The sequence below is a fragment of the Danio aesculapii genome, chromosome 5, assembly GCF_903798145.1.
Source record: "Danio aesculapii chromosome 5, fDanAes4.1, whole genome shotgun sequence".
NCBI lineage: Eukaryota > Metazoa > Chordata > Actinopteri > Cypriniformes > Danionidae > Danio > Danio aesculapii.
Window position 1 is genome coordinate 28,590,057 of NC_079439.1, and position 21,447 is coordinate 28,611,503.

At 36.4% G+C, this 21,447-nt stretch overlaps 1 protein-coding gene across 1 annotated transcript in view; it reads left to right on the top strand.

Moving 5' to 3' along the window:
* Positions 1-21,447, top strand: part of unc5db (unc-5 netrin receptor Db) — a 261,505-nt gene that overhangs the window by 140,064 nt on the left and 99,994 nt on the right. The gene's annotated exons all lie outside the window — the stretch shown is intronic.

The window sequence follows — 21,447 nt, forward strand, 5'->3', positions numbered from 1 at the left end:
GGGTTGGTGAAGGGCAAAACATGTTAAATTAATTATATTGTAAAATATTACTGCGATGTTGTGATTCTTAAATATTTGTAAGTACACATTTTATTGTTAAAACATCTTAATGTTTGCATTAGTTGATGATGGTTGACGGGCTGCAGTGTGGAGTTGAAGACAGTAGAATACACAAGTCGTTTCACTCGTTTTGAATTTGGAAATGTGTAATGGTCAATAGAGTGGAGGAACTATGACGTCACTTTGTATGCAAAAACCTAGAAGCGAGTTAGCATTTTAGCAGTTCCGGTTCCCTCGTCCCAAAGTCAATGGGTTTTTTCAATGGGATTTCAGTTAAATCGCTTAAATAAGGTTCGTGGCAAACACAACTTCAATATACTTTCACATTTTATTCTACGACATGAAACACATCAGGTAAATCACACTCTTGAGTTTTTAAATCGGTTACGCTTCTTTAAAAAGACTGTTGCTATCAAGTTGCTAAATGAGACTACAGGCGGTGTCGGAGACATTATACGTCATCGAGCTGAACTCGTCTGGAGCGCAGCTCGCTTGTGTTTCGGGCATTTGGATTTCTCTGTAATTTAAGTATTTTCATAAATAGTATATTATAGTTTGTAGTGTTTTTCTAATTGGGAATTCATATTGTGTGTTGATAATGCCTTCACTTGGAAAGACTGTCAAGACAGATTAATTTGTTGATCACTTATTTTAATTAAAGATATACGGATACAGCTTACCAGTGCAGCCTGTCTCTTTCCTGCTCTCAGTAATGCAAACGTGTATATATATATATATATATATATATATATATATATATACATATATATATATATATATATATATATATACATATATATATATATATATATATATATATATATACACCACAATATCATGTTTCATATCATTCGATATCAATAATTATTGAATATTTTTTAACAATACATTTGGAAATATTAGGATTTTTTGTATTTAACCATGTTATTTAATTACTAAGGCATATTGTTTTAATAGTAAAAAACAAAAATATTTAAGCAAAATATCTGATCTGATCTGATAAAATAAACAAAAGTGTTAGAGAGACTTGTAAACATGATAAATAAAATGTTACAAAGTGTGTGCAATGGTTAAATGCTGAACAATCAAAGCAAACTTTAAAGTCTGAGTAATAATGATACAGTAAACCTAAAACTGTAAGCAAAACAAATTATGGTAATCAAATCTGAGCTTTCAAGTAAAGGAACCAGCCATCATTATTTAAATACATATTGCAACATTACAAATTGTAAAGTTGAATGACTATATTACCCCTATGCTAAAAAATCTTTCAGATAGGGTGCTAGTGGCTTTGATGCACAAGAAAAGAAACCAAAAAGCCACTCTGGTGACATCCTTGAATCATTTTTTATTTACAATCTACTCACTGCTGCTAAACAGCTCTCATTTATGAATGTGCTGTTATTCTGACCTGATGTGACAAGCTTGTGTGTGGATTTCCTAACCTTTCTTAACCTTTAACTTTGTGCTTGCGGTCCCCTGGCGTCTCTTGTAACTAGATGACCATCAACCATTTTCTCATCAACCATCATCGCTGCAGCCTAATGCAAGTTTATAGAGAAAAGTAAAAAAACGCTGCTGTGCTTGCGTGTGCTGTGTTTGTTGAGTTAATTCTGCCGTAATTACTGAAATGTGTGAAGCAGATTGGTTAGTTCTACTTGCATGAATAAAGGCGCACTCAGTGCATTCAGAAAAGTTCAGATGTTTTTTAACTAGGTGCAGCTGGAAAATGCATGCTGTTCACGTTGCACAACATGTGCGTGTCGCTTCCATATACACATCGTGCAAGTCGTGCACCTCCATTGGAAATGACAAACTTACACCCGAAGCTTATTGGCGCTGCTTCCAGGGTGATCGCTCAGCAGCCACATTTTAACAAAATTGTAGCGATTCATACTGAAACTACATACCGAATCCTTTATTTAATCGATATTGACAATGGTGTACGATCAACAAATATTAATACCGATTTTATCGCCCAGCCCCAAGTAAAAAAATGGTTTTGTTTTCAGAAATTAAATGATGAAATTAACAGATTTTTTTTCTTTAAACAAGTTAAATAATCTGCCAGTGGAGCAAGGAAAACAAACTTATTTCAAACAGAGTTATATTTCACCCCATTTTCTTGATGTTTCATTACTCTTTTTTTGGCATGGCTTATCAGATATTCTCATTGTCATTATCAAAATCTTTTTAACAAACTGAAGTTCGATTGTGCTCATAAACACTTCTCTTAAACACCAATGTAAGGCTAAAGCTCTGTCACTGTTGTCACTTGGGTTATATTTATACTCATTTCATCTCTCCTCTGTCTCGGATTGATGAAATCTCTTTCCAGTGACTGCACAGCCAGGCTTGAGGGCAGCTGTAGCTCATGTGGCTCAGTCCAGCTCCATGTAGAGAGCTCCAGCTGACCATTGCGACTTATGATGCGTTGGAGCTGACATGTGATGTGGTGCTGACATCTGTTAGGGACAGCTCCAAAAAAAAAAAAAACACACACTGCTTTCTGAGGAAGTGCTACAGTCGATAGAGGCTGACTGCAACTAAAAGACAGAGATGGAGAACTTTAGCAGTGCTTCAAAACTGGATAGTGAAAGAGGACAAGTATTGGGCATCAGCCTTCATTTCACTTAACGCAGAAACATTTTTGGTGCTGATATTCCTCTAATCTGGGCTAGCATTATCAAAAACTATTGCACACTGTATACCCACATGTCTGTGACACAGCAGACTTGACAAACATTTTAACCATGATTAACAGAAGACAGCCACTAAAAGCCATTCAATATAACTTACATTTTAGCAAATTGGAATAGTTATTAAACATAATGAGCAGTACTGTTTATTTTTTAGTTTCTGTTACCCTTAAATATGGAGCAATCAAACAAGATGTGCTAAACTAGTGTAATTTATTTATTTATTAATCAACAGGGTTACATCTTTCTTTTTCTACTTACTTATGTGTTTCGGATCGCTCTTAACAGATATAAGAGGTCATTAACACAGAAGCTGTGCATGTGTCAGCGAGTGCAGACAGTTTCATCAGGAACACAATGCCTACCTAAATGGTTCTATTGGCTTTTACATTTTGCCACATAAATGTGTACCCGCTAAACAGATAGAAATCTGGTCATCAAATACAGTGCTATATACAAATAAAACTAGGAAACATTAAATCAAGGCTGATTTACTGTATACTCTACCCGTTCGCAAGTGTACACACTGCAAAAAAAATTCAAAGATGATTCCTTGCATTTACTAAATAATTTTTTAAAGATAAGTGGTTGTAAACCATTTATTTGGGCTGAATTTAAACAAACAAATTAAGTTGAACATTGCTAAATTTAATTTGTTTGTTTAAATTCAGGTGACGCAGTGGCGCAGTAGGTAGTGCTGTCGCCTCAGAGCAAGAAGGTTGCTGGTTCGAGCCTCGGCTGGGTCAGTTGCCGTTTCTGTGTGGAGTTTGCATGTTCCTCCGGGTGCTCCGGTTTCCCCCATAGTCCAAAGACATGCGGTACAGGTGAATTGGGTAGGCTAAATTGTCCATAGTGTATGAGTGTGAATGAGTGTGTATGGATATTTCCCAGAGATGGGTTGCAGCTGGAAGGGCATCCGCTGCGTAAAACATATGCTGGATAAGTTGGCGGTTCATTCCGCTGTGGCGATCCCAGATTAATAAAGGTACTAAGTCGAAAAGAAAATGAACGAATGAATGAATGTTTAAATTCAACCCATATAAATAGCTTGCAACAACTTTGCAGACATATCAGAAATTCATTTTGTTTGTGACCAACATTTTTTTATTTGCGAGTTGAGTCCGGCCAATCTGGGTGAATGTGCATGTGTGTCACGCTTGGGCTCGCTCAGGAAGGCAAAAGATCGCAGGAGTTATCAAAACACGTAGATTTATTGAATAACACTCACATGAAGGACATAGGAAACACAGGAGTCTCGGGAACGATATGGAGTGACGACAAAGCATAATCAAGAATACCGGACAACGACTAAACCAAACTAAACCTGCGGTTACACTGCACTCCCCATAGACTTCCATTCATACGCACGCGAATGCGTCAGGCTGGAAACGCAAGCTCATGCAGCAAGTTTTGCTGGTCACTGAGTGGGAAAGTTCAAGCTTGGTGTTCTCTGACCTGCAAAATCGCATCACTTGACTGCTTGAGATTAATCGAGAACCAAAACATGACCTCTCTGGACAGGAATTTATTAGTTTGCAACTACTTTGCAGACATCATTTTTTCAGTGCATAGGTGCACGTGGTGACTGTGACATCATCACGTTGTTGGCGGAAATTCATTTTGTTTGTGATCAACATTTTTTTATTCGTGAGCTGAGTCTGGCCAAGCTGGGTGAACGTGCATGTGTGTCACGCTTGAGCTCTCTCAGGAAGGCAAAGGATCGTAGGAGTGAAAATATGGACCAATTGCTTACTTTTTTAAAAATGTCTAATCATCTTGTTTAATCCTGCCCCTTTTCGCATCGCTGTACGGCAGAATTTTGCAAGCTCGAACTCTAGTGAGACCGCGGCTTGAGGTTTATAAATACACAGGACATGATGACTATAATAACACACAGGGGATGAACACAGGTGAAACTGATAAACATAATGAAATGGCGGGAAACAGAACAAAGGAGCACATGTGGAAGGTCACATCATGAAAACACAGAGGCCTGACAATGTGACAACACCTTAAAAAATTCAAAGCTACTGCCTCAAGTGAAGTTCTTTAGGTTTAGGTTACTCCATTTTCATTGCTCTTTTTTGGCAGGTGAAGTTCTTTAGGTTTCTTTTGAAGCTTTGAGGGAAAACGACATGTGTATTTTGTGAACAGGTTGTCCAAAGTTTGAATCACTTATTTACACAATTGTACTTTTGTACACTTGTAATTTGTAAAAGCAAACATTTTCATGCCTGTCCTCCTAATTTATCCACAACCTCCTCATGTTATATATGAATAAACTCTGGAACTATCAGAATTCTACTAGAATTACTAAGCTACTAGAATTACCATAGTTATTACTCATAAAATATGTCATATTGTCTTGTCATATTTACATTTAAAGCTTCTATTGAGATATTAAAATGAAGCTTTGATTGCCTGTCATCATATTGAATTAAGTCATCACCCTAAAAATACGATACTTTCAGTAATATAGCCTGTAAATTTGTAGTTAGCCTACATAGACCATCTGCGAATGTTCGTGCCTCACTTTTATTTTCACTTTTGCAAGAAGTGTAGCAGGGTTTTTGCCAGCACTGAATATGCTAATTTAAAATACATATCTGAAGTTAAGTTTTCGTAACAGAAAGTTATGTTCATGTTAGTAGGAAGTTGCTAGGCAACAGAGGCACTCATATTAAAGGTCAGAGAGAAAAGTAGCAGACACTGAAATGCATACAGCCATTTTGACTGCTATGGTAGTTTCAGGTAGAAACTCTTTTGTGTTTTGTAATTTTAATAAAATAACAATGTTAGAATGAAATAAACAAATATTTAGTGAAAGTCAGGGTGTTACAGGTATGTTTTTTTAAATATATATATTTTTATAAAAGTTGTTAGTTAGTTCGTTGTTAGTTAGTTGGTAGTTCTAGTGTTAATTAATTTAGCAACTCCACATTTCAGAGGGCATTTACACCTGCGCTTCTCATGATAGTGTAAACGCTGATTTATGTTATTTCATGTCTATAGCAGCATATGCTGGTGTATGTGGCAGCAAGGAAAAAGAGGTTAACGCTTTTTGGCGTAACAAAACTTTGCACAGTAAATATGCATTCATTCATTTATTTTCCTTCCGCCTAGTCCCTTATTTATCACAAAGGAATGAACCGCCAACTATTGTTTTGTATTGCTAACAATTGTTTTGTTATTTCAAACTATTGTATTGGCATATGTTTTACGCAGTGGATCCCCTTTCAGCCGCAACCCATTACTGGGAAACACCCATACACACTCACATTCTCTCACACACACTCAAACACTACGGCCAATTTATAACACTGGGAGAACCATGCAAACTCCACTCAGAAACACCAACGACCCCAGCCGGGACTCAAACCAGCGACCTTCTTGCTGTGAGGCAACAGTGCTAACCACTGAGCCACCATGCTACCCCAGTAAATATACATAATGAGAGAAAATAATAAAATAAAATAAACTTGAACTCAAAACATTTGTTTATCGCACTACAAGACCTGTAATGATCCACAAGGGAGGAACAAGTGACGTTTCAACAAATTCAAACCTTAAATGTAATGAATGTGCTATTTCACAAACATCCTGGAACATTGGAGCAGATATGTCTTTCAGTTCCTTTATGTTTGAATTCCTTAAGTCTTCCCTTCATTGCTCTAATAGCACTTTGTGTCGTGTCTGTTATGATAATTATTTATTTGGAGTTGTGCTGGAGGGAGCTGCCATGCAGAGCGGGTGGGGAGTACATGAGTGCGTGATGGAGGATGACATTAATGTGCTATTAAAGCTTCTACCCCCTGAGCAAAGTGTCACATTCGCCACCGTGAGCTCACGCATGAGCACAATGAGAGGAGTCGTTTGGAGGAGGTCACACCAATGTTGTGCGTGTTAGCTGAGAAATGACCTGTTACCCGTTGTGGAAGTGTACAGCCTTTGGAGTCCAACCCTGGGTAAGACCACATTAGTAATTCAAGCAGTCGTTTAACATATTTGGACAATCTCCCTTGAGCAAGTTGGGGTTAAATGCCCTGTTGCAACCAGTTGTTCCTTGTTTGAATATCCGCTGATAGTGAAAACATTGGTGAAAAGATGTGTAAGGTAACGCTTTGTTTTGACAGTTCCACAACATACAGACTAAAAGTATCCTATTCTATAAACACTAATCCTAACCTAATGCTGTACTAATACCCCCAGCTCTCATAGGTGCAAAGTTACTAGCTGCTAGACAACATTATGTCTATTGTTAATGGTTTCAACCCCTGGCATTGTTAATGGTTTAGTCAACCCAAAAATAAAATTCTGTTATTAATTACTCACCATCATGTTGTTCAAGGTTCTTGAGACATTCATTCATCCTTTCAGAACACAAATGTATTGTAATTTTAGATTAAATCCAAGAGCTCCTTTATTCTTCATTACAGCCTCATGATGTTAAAAAGATGTTCAGAAAAGGAACCAAAACATTACTAAAACATTCCAGTGACTCCAGTGGTTCAACTGTAGTCAAACAAAGTTCTGAGAACACCCCAAAAAACTGTAAAAACAACTTTTTTTGACCTTGGGCTCTATTTTAACCGTCTAATAGCAAAGTGTAAAGTGCATGGCGCAAAGGCATTAAGAGTGTGTCCAAATCCTCTTTTGCTATTTTAAGGATGGAAAAATACTCTCTGCGCCCCAGTACATGGTCTAACAGGGTTGTGCTTATTCTCTTAATGAGTTATGGGTGTGCTTTGAGAATAACTTACATTAAACCAATCAGGGTCTCATCTCCCATTCCCTTTAAAAGTCAGTTGTGTCACACCATGGCACATTTGCTACTTACATGGTGACTTTGTAAGAGGAAAAACTGAACGCTTCACTAGTGAGAAAACAGTTAAACAGACCGGTGGAGAAATCTGAACTTGTTTTTGATTAAAACAAATATAAATATGCATATTATCAATAATAATAATAATAATAATAATAGTAATAATAATATCAGTTTACAAATGCAAATTATCATGAATAAACTGAAAAAGGTAATGCTTTTTTATATTTATAGCAAATAATAATTTTGTAAAATTTTAATCCTTTAATTTTATTCATATGTAAAGATATTGTGTACAGTGTATTGCTGTAAATCATGTGTGTAGTAAGCAATGTGTAAGCGTTTTGACCTGCATAGGCACACAACTACCGAGCTCTGTGCTGGACTTTAGACCAGCTTTTAGTTGGTCAATGGTGCAGCCTATTTCAGTTCGTCAAAATAGCTATGCGCCAACAATGCACCTTAACACACCACAACCTTTTTAGACCGGAACACCCATGAGCCTACAAAGTAGCGCAAATGGATTTGCTATTTAAACCACGTGGCACAAAATGTAAAAATTACAATTGCACTGGTCTGAAAATAGCAACAAATCACAAACACGTCTTGCACCTTATTGCGCCAGGTGTATGAAAGGGCGCTTTGTCTTCCTTTCCATGACAGATCAGAGTGTGCATTTACTATGCACAACAGTGCAACACAAAAGCATTGTATTTCCCATAGTAAACATGCACCATAATCTGAAGACATAAGTGAACAAAGTCATTTTTAAGTTTTTTTTTATTTGTCGATGTTAAAAAGTGTTTTGAAGGTTTGTGCGATTACAGTTGAACCACTAAAGTCACATGGAATGTTTTGAAAGTGTTTTTGGCTCTTTTTTGAACTTTGAATGCATTAGGATCTTTTCTGTCTATGGAGGATGGGAGAGCTCTCAGATTTCATGAGAAATATCTTATTTTGTGTTTAATGAGTAAGCAGATTTCTGTTTTTTAAAGCTTAATGCTGGTCACTTCTTACCAGTATATAAATGATGTCAAGCTGTATTTGTAAACTTAAAAAAATAATAATAATCATCATTTAAATTGAAAAGGCATATGGCATTGCAACAACACCAGGGTGAACAAATGACTGAATTTATATTTGGGGGTGAACCCTCAATTTAAGTACTTTGAGTTTACCAGCTGTTCCAACCTGTCATACAAACGTGAAAATCTGACTTGTAATATCACAAGTACTGTATGACTGCAGCAGCTCCCCTTGCTGATCCGCCATTGGTTGTCGCTCTCCATGGTGCTGAAATAATCTTTCTCTGCTACAGCAGGGGAGACGAAAGCTGCAAATCAATTGCTGGAAGCCTTTGCTGGAATCACATGGAAGGAAACATTACACCGTTCTCGCTGTGCCATGTCCTGTTCTAAGTCTGTTCAAACACTGAAGTACTACTGAAGTCGTTCCCTGTGGCTGCTGTCACGTAATGTAAGCAGCTTTTCTTTGAGTCCAGCTAGTAAAGTATTACAAAAGGAACCCGCGTAAAGAAAAGCGCATTAAAAATGACTTGCAAATGTTGCTGATTGATGTGGTGGTATTGTGAAGTTGAAAGTGGGATTCTTTTTCAGTACTGCTTCTCATAATCTATGCCGTCACAACTGCGTGTCACTGATTTAAAATGGCTTATAAGGATCTCAAATGTTGATGTAGCAGCACACCTATAGTCTCGCTGTCACTCATATAGGCTTAATGGGTATTTCAAGTCTCTTTTCTCTAACAGTCCATCATATGCAGAACACCAGATGCATCTATTTTAGTAGATCTAATATTGGTTGAGCCAGAGCTTCAAATGATTGCCATGTTTTGTCACATTTTGGCCCTTGAATATGTTGCAGACCCGAGGAGACCTGTGATCTATTGAGCCTATTTGTATTTTGCAGGCATATACATGATTATCTTTATCACTTTTTTAATTCTACTTAGGATTATTTTGATTGATTCATTCATTCGTTTTCATTTGGCTTAATCTCTTTTTTTAGAGGTCGCCACAGTGGGATGAACCACCAACTATTCCAGCATTTGTTTGACGCAGCGGATACCCTTCCACCTGCAACCCATTACTGGGAAACACTCATGCATGCTCATTCACACACACACACACACACACACGCACACACGCACGCACGCACGCACACACACACACGCACACACACGCACACACACACTCATACATATACAGCCAATTTAGTATATTCAATTCACCTATAGCGCATATCTTTGGACTGTGCTGACCGGAGCACCTGGAAGAAATCCACACCAACATGGGGAGAACATGCAAAGTATACACAGAAGTGCCAGCTTGCCCAGCCGGGACACAAACTAGTGACCTTCTTGCTGTGAGGCGACAGTGCTAACCACTGAGCCACCGCACCCAACACAAATTGAGTGGATTGAACATTCAAGCTGTCCTAAAAAAATCTCAAGAATTATGTTGTTTCAGTTCATATGATAATCAGCCTATGATTATTTTATTTTAATTAATTTAATTAATTTGTTATTTATAGCACTTTCATGATTTACTGTTGTTTTTGGCACTTTTAACAACAGCACTTACCTGTACGAGCCAATTAAATTATGACACTAACTGTAGTTTCATTTAAATTCGCGTCTGTGAACCATGACAGATCAGAGTCATCTTTTTATTCAGAGGTTGATATTCATTTTTGCCTACTTGTCACAAAATACATCTCTAAATGCATCTCTGTTGGCCTCTTTTGTCGAGTATAATTATAATTTAGCCTACATTTAATCCACAACACAACTCAGAAGCAATCTTTCATTTCATTCACTCACTTCTTCTTGCTAAAATAAACCTCTCCACCTCTTCAGTTGAAAAGATTGTCATTTAAAAAGAATCTATTAAATTAGAAGTATGATTATTTTGCACATGTTTATTTTAGAGTAAATCGTTCTGTTTGTGTGGGTGTGCGTCAGGCATTGACGAGCTTTGGAGCATTAGGGCAGAGCTCATAAATATTGATAGCCACCATTCCAAATATGGTCAAAACCTAGCTTTTATTCAAATTGGTATTCAAAATTGTTATAAATGAGCATATTAAACTGTTTTTGGAAAATTTTTGAATTTACCAATAACCCATACCCAATTTAACATATTGAATCAATGCACTCTATGGCTTCTTTAACAAAAGCTTATTGAAAGAGTTGTGTATTTTTCAGAAAGAGTAGTTTGATGAAATGATGCAACAAAATCAGTAAATCCAAAATTACAAATATAATATCTTATTATGGAAAAAATGCTTACATACCTAAAAAAAAAAAAGATTGATATAACCTAATAGTGGTTGATTTCTAACTATCAAGTTGAACATGTTGAATGTATGAACATTTATTCAAGACTTTCTTAACTTGATCTTAAATTGTTAGAATCTCCAGGAGCTCTCCCATGATCACCCACTGAAGCTAAGCAAGGCTGCTGGATGGGAGACCACATGGGAAAGCTAGTGGTGTTAGTGAGACCAGCAGGGGGTGCTCAATCTGCAGTTTGTGTGGGTCCACACGCCCCAGTAGATTGATCGGGACTTTAAACTGCTCAGTGAGCACTGTCATTTGGATGAGACGTTAAACTGAGTTCCCATTAGTTCCCTTAGATTACAAATCTCAGGATGTCCTCCAAACAAAAGAGTAAAGGTTTAGCCCTGGCATCCTGGCCAAATTTGCCCACTGGCCTTTGTCCATCGTAGCCTCCTAACCATACCCATATTATAATTGGCTTCATCACTCTGTCTCCTTTCCACCAATCAGCTGGTGTGTAATATGGCTGCCGTTGCATTATACAGGTGGATGCTGAATACTGGTGGTGGATGAGGAGATTCTCCCTGAAAATGTGTAAAGTGCGTAGAGTGTCTAGAAAAGCACTATATAATTGTAAGGAATTTTTTTTATTATTTTGAAAATCTGACAAACAGCATGCAAATGAAACCGCAACGTAAATTCCACACAGCAAAAATATTGCATTATGAATTCCAGTTTTGAATATCCCTGCAATGAACAAATCATCTTGATATAATTGTAATAATTCCATGTCCTTCTTATTTCCTGACCTGAGTAGGCATTGTCAGTCACTTTTTGTAAAATCTTTCCTGGGCTCTCAGAATTTTAAGTGACAAAACCTTCCCCACTTCTGCTGCCAACAGTGTTTTTTATGCAAAAAAAAAGAATGATGCAGATAAATAAAAAAGTGTCTGCTAGGTCTCTCTGGGAGTATCACCTGCTGTCATCTGTCAATTTTCTTGCAGGAAATTTGACTTTCTAACAAAGACAAAGCCCTCCTTAGCTTAACATAATACTTTTTTCTCAGATGAGATTATGCGGTGTCATTAGTCATGATTTTTTGGCCTGCCGCTGAATTTTATCCCCCACACTACGCTGTCGATGGAACATCTCAGCTGGGGAATGATGAATAATGTCTGCATCTCTCCGAATGTCCATGAAACACAGGCGTCTGTCTTGCTTTGTTTACCCCTGACTAACAGTAGCATGTAGAGTCAGCTCCGAAGTGAAGGCAGTCTGCTTTCATGATCAATAAACCTGTGGGACAGCCAGGATACGCCACGCTGTTCTGGTCGGCTTTTTTTTTTCTCTGCGGTGTCATTCATTTTTGGGAGAAAACCAATTCAAGAAGGCACTTGATTAAATGAGATGTTAGTGTTTCGCCTCCCTGCTATGTCCCATGACTCCTTTCCGCAGTGGCTGAGAGCTGCTCATTTATTAAGGGAAGAATCACATCCAATTCCGCTAAAGCAGACATAAGTGCCGTATGTGGTGCGAACAACATTCATTTTGTCATCATCTCAGCAGGACCTGTCTTTAAAGATTTGTGATCATTAGTGAAACTTTTCGTTAACCACATAATGATGGAAGGTGAATTCCGGCAAACTTGCAAAGTGATTAGGAATGCAGCAAACTGCACACTTTCAAAAGTGATTAGACAGTGGGTTGTCTGAATGTCTATTTAACTACTCTCTCTAGAAAAGACTTCACTTTCCCTCATTCTACAGAGAAAGACTTCTTAGAACACAATGGACAGTGTTTTATTATTTTGATGGCTTTTTTTTTGTTCCATGCATTGCAAGTAAGCGTCCGATGCTGTTTGGACCACAGCATTCTTCGAAATATATTCTTTTTGTCTGAACTAGTACAACAGTAACATAATAAGTCAAAGATGTTAACAAATAAAACGGATATTGCATTGGCAATTTACTGAATTCTGCAAAGAAATCCTAAAATAAAATTTTTAATAAGACCTTTTAGCGTGAAGCTGAGACTAGACCAAGATGTTGGACATATTAATGCCCTAATATTGGGTTTAATATTAATAGTTACAACAGGCCATGATTGATTCTCATCAACCCCTAATTTGGTTGCCCTTATATTTGATTGGTATTTGATTGGTATATTTAAATGGTATTACTAACGGCGTTTCCCCATTACGACGCCATTACCATTACTGACAATAAAATCAAATTATTGATATATAATTTGCATGCCGAAGTCGTTTTCATCTAATTTTGGTATATAAATGATGATGATTGGAGTATGTGTGTGTGTAGGAGTGGGACAATCGCTTAACTGACGATGATTGGCAAAACATGCAGGTGGTACTTTCAAAGGGGTAGACCACTGCATTTAAGCAACTATAACAAATTTAGTATTGTTCTGGTATGCAGAAATAATCAATAGTAGCTAAACAAGTCAGTCATGTTAATATATTTTAATGAACTACAGCCATTTTCATCTAATGTTGGGATATAATTATGATGATTAGAGTGTGTGTGTAGGTGTGGGACAAAAACATAACTGAAGATGATTGGCTACAAATGCAGGTGGTACTTTCAAAGGGGCAGATCACTGCATTTAACTACTAAAACAAGTTTAGTATTATTCTGATATGCAGAAATAATCAATAGTAGTAAAACAAGTCAGTCATGTCAATATATTTTGATGAAGGACTTTAAAAAGCACATCTCTATATAATCAGCTTGCTGTGAATGAAGGCAGGGTTCAGTCATATGGCATCAGTGTGAGAGAGCATTAACACTGCAGTTCACAATGGACACAAAAGCAATTTACTACAGTTATACCAAGATTAAAACATTAGAAGGTTCGTTGAAACATAACACGCTGAAATGTTCAGCATCTTATGTGATTGCCGAATCTGTGCTTCAACCATGGAAAAAATGTCAATGTTATTTTTAGATTTTATATAAATAAAAACATAATACTCTAAAAATAATACTGTAATATTTATACTCCCTTTGTGTTACATTTTCTAAGAAACATAATTTATTTTTATACTCACTAGTTGGCCAGTTGTGGTAAATATTAAAAGTTCTAAAGCATACATTGTGTTTTATTGTTTCACTATAGAAGTTGTAATACTTGCTATAAAATATGACAATTGATAGGTGTCTCTCACATTGTCCCACAGCAACATCTAGTATATAACAGAATGTTTTACAATAATAGTTTATTTAATTTAGTTTCCATTTTATTCAACATAAAATGTTTGTTTACATATTTTTCTTTAAAAAGGTAACTCAATAGTTACATTCCCTGGTAATTAGTTACTTTTAGAATAATATAATTCAATTACTAACTACTTTTTGTGAGAAGTAATTGTAACAAATTGCATTTTTAAAGTAACATGCCCAACACGACTCTTAATAATGTAGTGTTGAAACTGCTTTTGCACATTTTAAGCATGTTGTTATTAATAAATGACTTGCATAGTGCTATTTGGCTTGAAAATATTCTGATATAGACTGGACCTCTGGATCAATTCGTCTCATAGACTGCATATTTACCAAAACAGTAAAAGATCAATACAACCTGATTAATTTTGTGCTTATTGCCCCAAGGAGCAACAAAATGGAAATAAATTATTTTCCATAGTTTCTCTCATTAAATGGTTGAAAACACAGTGTGGGACACTGAAAAGAAAAGCAAGAAACAACACAGTAGTCATCATCTGAATGTGTGAAGGTAAAAATAAATATTTGGAATCCAACAGTAATTGTTAAAGGTGGTGAATTTGTCATAAAAGTGGTGCTTTGATGTCTGGATCTCTGGGTGGCTTTACAAAGGGTGAATTTAGAAATTCTCTTCGAAGAAGGGTTTCAGTGTGCTGACAGTCCCAACAGTTACTGTTACTAAAAACTGAAACACCATCAGCATGCCAAACCACTCTCTGAGAAGCTTCATCTATTCAGCTGCTAAAAAAACATTCTTATTGTCCAACAGTCTATTCAACCATCGTGACTATCTAAGCATTGTCGCAATGTTTGTTCTCTAAACTGCCAACCAGAAGGCCACTTGTATATGCTTGCACCAGCATGTGACTGTTCAAAGTGACCCTGAGATGTGCTGAAATGTCACAGGTAAAGAGGCAAAGGTCCCACCTAATTTACATTGTTTTAGCTGCCTCAGTAACTGTTTAATTGCTCCTTACCAGTCACACCAATGTTTAAATAGGTCTGACGAACATTACACTCTCAATAACACAGTAACATTCCCCATTACTCTATATAAATTATTACCTTTTATTTATTGTGCAATGTAACGGTCTGTGAAGTTTTTATCATAAAAGTGCATGACAAATAAAGTTATTAGCCAGGCTTCCATCCTAATGTGTAGCAAATCTTTTCAGAGTTTGCAAACAGAGAAAACAATATCCTAAATGCAAATTGGGTGCATTTCGATCGAGTTGTTTGAGTGGCTAACTATAATATTGGCAACCTACTGTAGTTACCTACACTGTAAAACCCAACAGTCAACTTTATCAACTGAAATGAGTGTAGTTAACTCAAAATTTGCTGAAAGTTACTTCTACTCATCTGAAAAGAGTTTTGAACTCAGTGTTGAAGGTAATGAGTTAATTAAATACCTCATTACTTCAACTTAAATGGAGTAAGTTCACAGTACTCATATAGATTCATTTTTTAACTCAAATGGTTTGTAGCAATCGGTTTCCTCAAACAGTTTATCTTGCTTTAAGTTATTGGGTTTTACAGTACTCAGTTGGTTTGAGTTCTTTTCATTTATTGGGTTTTACTGTGCTCAAATTGCTTCTTTTTCTCAAATGGATTAAGTTCACAGTACTCATTTAGGATTAAATTTTGAATTTAAATGGTTTGTTGTAATCAATTTCCTCTAATTGTTTGAGTTACCATAACTTTTTGGGTTTTACAGTGTATTAAAAACATTTTATTCAGCAAATGTCTTTCCATCTCTTATTATTTACATTAACTAATTTATGTTTTTTTTTTATTCTAAATTTGCCATTTGTAGCACTCATTTCTCATGGCATCTTTCAAATTGTGCATTAACAGGGGGTGATGGCATACCTGTCAACCCTTCTGATGTTCCTTGGGATTCTCCTGTATTTTGCAATTCCATCCCGCTATCATCCCGTAAAGATATTTTCCCACATTTCTCCCTTATTTTCAATCTTTCTACGAAAGGTGGTAATAAACATTAAAGAGTTGATCCTCCCTATACGTAACTCCCTATACGTAATTTCATTTTATTTAGGCATGAAAACACTTTAAAATAAATATAAAAACATAGTTTTTAAAAAGTTTTTTTTCTAATGTATACTACTTATTCTATCCTTTTTCTAATGTATACTATTTATCCTATAGGGGATGTCCCTTATTCCACATCCCAATGTTGACAGTGATGGAAACCTAGCTATTGATACGAGCCATCAACAGTTCCAGTTTTTCTGCTGTTACCAATTTGCATCGATCTTTATCAAGTTTGCTAAGGTCCTCAAAACATGTCATTGATGCAGTTAAGAAGGATTTATTAATTTTTTTGTGACTAATCAAAAAAACATCAGATTCACCATACAGAAACTCATGTTATTGGTTATTATTATGATAAATGTACCATGCATTGAATTGAACTAATAATTTGAGACTATTTGAACCATGTGGTAAACTGTATGTTATGAGAAAAATAAAAGTATTTATTAGCTTGGATACATGCCTGTCAGTTGTATGAGATCTTCAAAACAAAATTAATAAGCTTTGAAATAGCATAGTACTTTAAAGTCACTTTCACGGGTTATGTGCCATTTTCTGTTGATTGTTTTAAAAACAAAAATGCAATGGAAAAAATATAGCTCACTGTGTCCCACACAACATTTATTATCCTCTAATCACACCACTTACGCCACATCTCAAACTGTTATTTCTCTCAGAAGCAATTCTGTGCCTCAGCTTTTCATCAGCAGATATCTTTGAAGCTTGGAAGTCAGATAACTGAGTGTATTTAATATGAGAGATTTTCAAAACGTTTTTGCCAAGTTTGTGATCATTTATAGATGGTGGAGGTGTATTTTACACAGTATGCGGTTAGCAGTAATCGGCTTAAGATCTTGCCTCTCATTCATATTTTCACACATAGGGAGTGTGATCATCGATAGCTGCCAATGGGAACTCATTTTATTTTCCTTTGTTTGGTGTTTAAGGGGAAAACCATTTATGAAATCAATTTTACGAGTGTACCATTCAAAAGTTTAGTTAAAAAAAGCTTAAATATGATATTGATCGGTCACACTTTATTTTGATGGTCCATTTGTTGAATTAAGTTACATTGCATCTACAGTACATGCCAACTAATTCTCATTAGATTATAAGTAGACTGTTAGGATAGGGTTAGAGTTAGTGTAAGTTGACTTGCAAAGCTTCTTATAGTCAGTTAAATGTCTGTTAAAGAAGCAGTATCAACAGATATTAAGCAGACAGTCTACTAATACTAAAATGGACCATCAAAATAAAGTGTTGATTGATCAAATACACTGTAAAAATATATTGTTTTATAACAATATAATTTATAATAACAGTATTTTTTAATGCAGTTTATCCATCTGATAGTAAAGATCAGTTTTGTCAAATTATCATTCTCACGAGAAACGTCCTACTGTTATCAGTGTTGAAAACTGTTTTGCTTGATACATTTTTAAGAGATGTTTATAATGTGATAATGAGATTGTGAAACGGAATGCTTTCACATAGGAAGAACCAGCACTTACAACCATCTTCCACAGCAAAATTCTTGCTTATCCCACTGCACTGGGATTTATCCTAAAATGAGCCTCCTTAACTGAATTGTTTACATGAAATCCATGCCATCATATTATCTATGAGCTACAATGGTAATCCCTGTATAGTTGGGAGGAACTTTAAGATTTATTTGATATTTATCTGGTATAAGTGTTTAGATACTGTGCTGGCACTAAGATGTACTATACAGAGACGTTACAGAGGGCTTGTTTGAGTACATTAGAGTGGAGAAGCATTCTTGAGTTGTTTACATATTGCAGTTTTCTTTTAATCCTCATATTTGTACATTTTAGTATTGTAGACCAGTGTTGGGGAAAGTTACTTTAGAAAGTAATGCATTACAGTATTGAGTTACTCTCCCAAAAAAGTAACTAAGTGCATTACTTAGTTACTTTTTATGGAAAGTAATGTGTTATATTACTTTTGAGTTACTTTTCCTTATACATGGCTGAGGTTTGATCTCTTTCAGCAGGTGTTTTTTCACCTTTTTATGGAGAAGTTCTGCATTTAACAACCACCTATATCACCTACACCTTCATTTTCCTTTTAAAAAATGTAGGATGAAAATATATTTTGAGAGCTTTTTGAGCCCAGAGCTACAAATGTTTTATATACAGATTAATGACAGCATGTAATGTTTGCTACTTTTGAATGTTTTGTGTTATTGTTAAGTAAATTCACTGTCCATTTGGATAAAGACTGCAATAAAGCCTAAGAGTACTAACAAGTAATAATCTATTAAAGAGCCCATATTATGGGTTTTTGAAAATGCCCTTCCATGTAGTGTGTCACACAGCTCTAAGTGAAGTGAAATATCCAGCTAAGGCTTAAATCTGTAAGTGTACAGTGTTTAAAACTATTGATTCATCTATAAATGAGTCGACTCATAGTGCTTCAAACGAGTCGTCTTGATAACGAGTCATTAGGTGTTTCGCGATGACGCAGCCACGAAACACAAGCCTCGCCAGTAGTTACGCACGCAAACCAGGGAGATTTGAAACCTGCGGCCCCGCCCACTAACAGAAAAAAGTCACACACACACACACACACAGAGACACACACAGACACCGGTCGAATGAAGTCACGCTGTGCAGATGGAGATTATTGACAGTTCACCCAAAGATGAAACCTTAGCAATATAGCCTAGCCTTGAGCAGATCGAGAGCCTCTGGAAACTACCTGCTTACAAAGAAGACTTCATCAGTTTGTTAAAGGAAGGATCAGTAAAGACTGTCAGAACAAGGATCAGTGGATCATGAATCAGTTTCTTCCCCCATTTCACCAGTGTAAGTACGTGCGATTAAAATTGTTGCCTCGTTTACTCTAGCTTGCAAATTATGCATTTAGTTGTGTTTTGTTACTTGTAACCGCGTGTACTGTATGAGGTTAACTCTATATATTCTCATATCGCGTGTAAAGCCACGTTGAAAACGCGACGCGTGCCGCTTTGTTTATGGATAGTCAGCTATGTGTGTGTGTGTGATGTGTGTGTGTGTGTCTCCTCTGACGACGGTCGTTTGTGTGAGTGTCTCCTCTTAGGAGGTTGATGTGTGTGTGTGTGTGTGTGTGTGTGTGTGTCTCCTCTGAATAGGGTAAAGCTCTAGGCAAAGGGTGATCAAAGGGACCCGTTTGTAAACTGAGGACGCGGAGGGGGAGGGAGGTGTCGCCGCCGCGCCGTCTCTATTCTGGACGCGCCGGCCCTGTGTGTGCGTGTGTGTGTGTGAAAAGAGCAAGTAGACTGCTAGGAGATATCCTCGCCAGTTCTTGGACTTTTTGCTTGATAAAATAGTTAGTCGTCAGTATTTTCTAGTCCATCGTCTGTATTTACATTCACCCACTGGCAGCCAAAATCCACTAAGAAGCGTGTATGCACTGTGACTACTTTTATATTTTTGATAATCTGCTGGGCATTTCACTCTGTCTCGCCCTGAAGCCTGTCACTGTCGTCGACCAGCTCGCAGCAGGCTGTCATCGGTCCAATCAGCGCAAATTAGCTTCGTGTTGAGGAGGGGTTTGGGTACAAATGAATCGCTGAACGATTCATATGGGAGTCGCTGGGATAATTAGGTAAAAATAAATGCAGATTATAAGACCATCAAAGTGTTGTTTGACCTTGCATGCATATTAGACTGTTGTTGGAGACCCTTACAACCTAAATATGACCCTATTTCATGTATAATATGGGCTCTTTAAACCGTTGAAATGTTTAATAACAAAATGAACAGTAAGATGATAAAAAAACCCAAATCAAAATAAATCTTTGAGCTTTATACATTGAATAGATTTCTTCACGTGGCCTTAACAAATGCGGAAACCATTTTTCACAAGAAAAAAAAATACTATATCACGTATATAAGACGTAGTCGCCTCTACAGTTACGTTAGACAGTGGCTGCATCTCCTCAACAATAACCATTTTTTAGTTTAGTTTATAATTGATTGTTTTACCAGCAGAACGTGACTGGTGTCAATCATTTGTTGTTTAGCTGTAAGTGGTGAGGATGTAGTGCTTTGCATCCAATTTTAAAAAGGGATTTCCGATAACGTGTTTCTTGCAGTTGTCAAGAGTTTTACTTACACATGATCTACACTTAACAACAATCCACTTCTTTTCTTCAATGAGTACAACATATCAAGAATCTATTGCAAAAATGTAAGTCTTCGGCCTGACATTCTGACTGTCTGTAGTGATGATGGGTGATTCGCAAATTAATTGTTTGTTTTAACCGGATCTTTTAAGTGAATCGGTCGACCCAGTTCATTAAATTGAACAGAATTGTCATGAAATGGTTTGCGTCTTCAGTAAGTACTAACTTACCGGATACTCCCACTGACTCAAAATAAACCAATATCATTAGATATTCAGTTACTATAACAGTACACTGACTCATCTGCTGTGAAAAAGGAGACCTGATGATAAGTACGAGTCAACTGTCCTCGCAGCACGCTCTTTCATTGAGTGTGTGATTCAACCTAAGATAAATTTTACACCGCAATATGTTTAGCAATGTAAAGATTAACTCAATATTGCTTATTTTTAAAAGTAATGCATTATATTACTTGTTACTTTGGAAAAGTAATATTATTGCGTAACACACGTTACTTATAATGCGATACCCCCAACACTGTTGTAGACATACTGCATAAGCAAGTAGAACATGAACTTGATTCATAAAAAATCTTTGTTGATGCAAAATAACAAAACAAAACAAACAAAAAAAAGCAGGAAAAGTGACTAAAGTTAATGCAAGGCACTTTGAAAGTCAAAGAACATTAAATTGCACCACTGCAGTTTTATCTTAGATTGGAGAGTTGGAAGGGTTCAGGTTGTGACCGACTCATCTGAAGATATTTGTCTTAAATGAAGCCTCTGGGATAACAAGCGTTTCTGGCTCTTCTGCTTTTAGGCTAATGCAACTTCAGCTAGATATTTTCATCTTGCTAACGATCTGTGGCACAGACAACAAGGAAAAACCTCCTGGGAGATGGAGATAAAAAAAAAAAAACTTTTTTTTTATTGGTAATGCACTCAAAAATAAAAAAAAGGAGAGAGCAGCAGAGATACATGAAACTAGAGTTATGTAGGGCAGCTTGAGAAGGGGAAAGCAGCCAGAGGCCATTAAATTTTTTACTGGTCGTACAGATTTTCTTTTAAATAACAATGCATAAGATATTTTTAAAGTTCACTTACAGAATTTGCTGGTCCTGGTACCCTTTCATCCTTCTGGCAC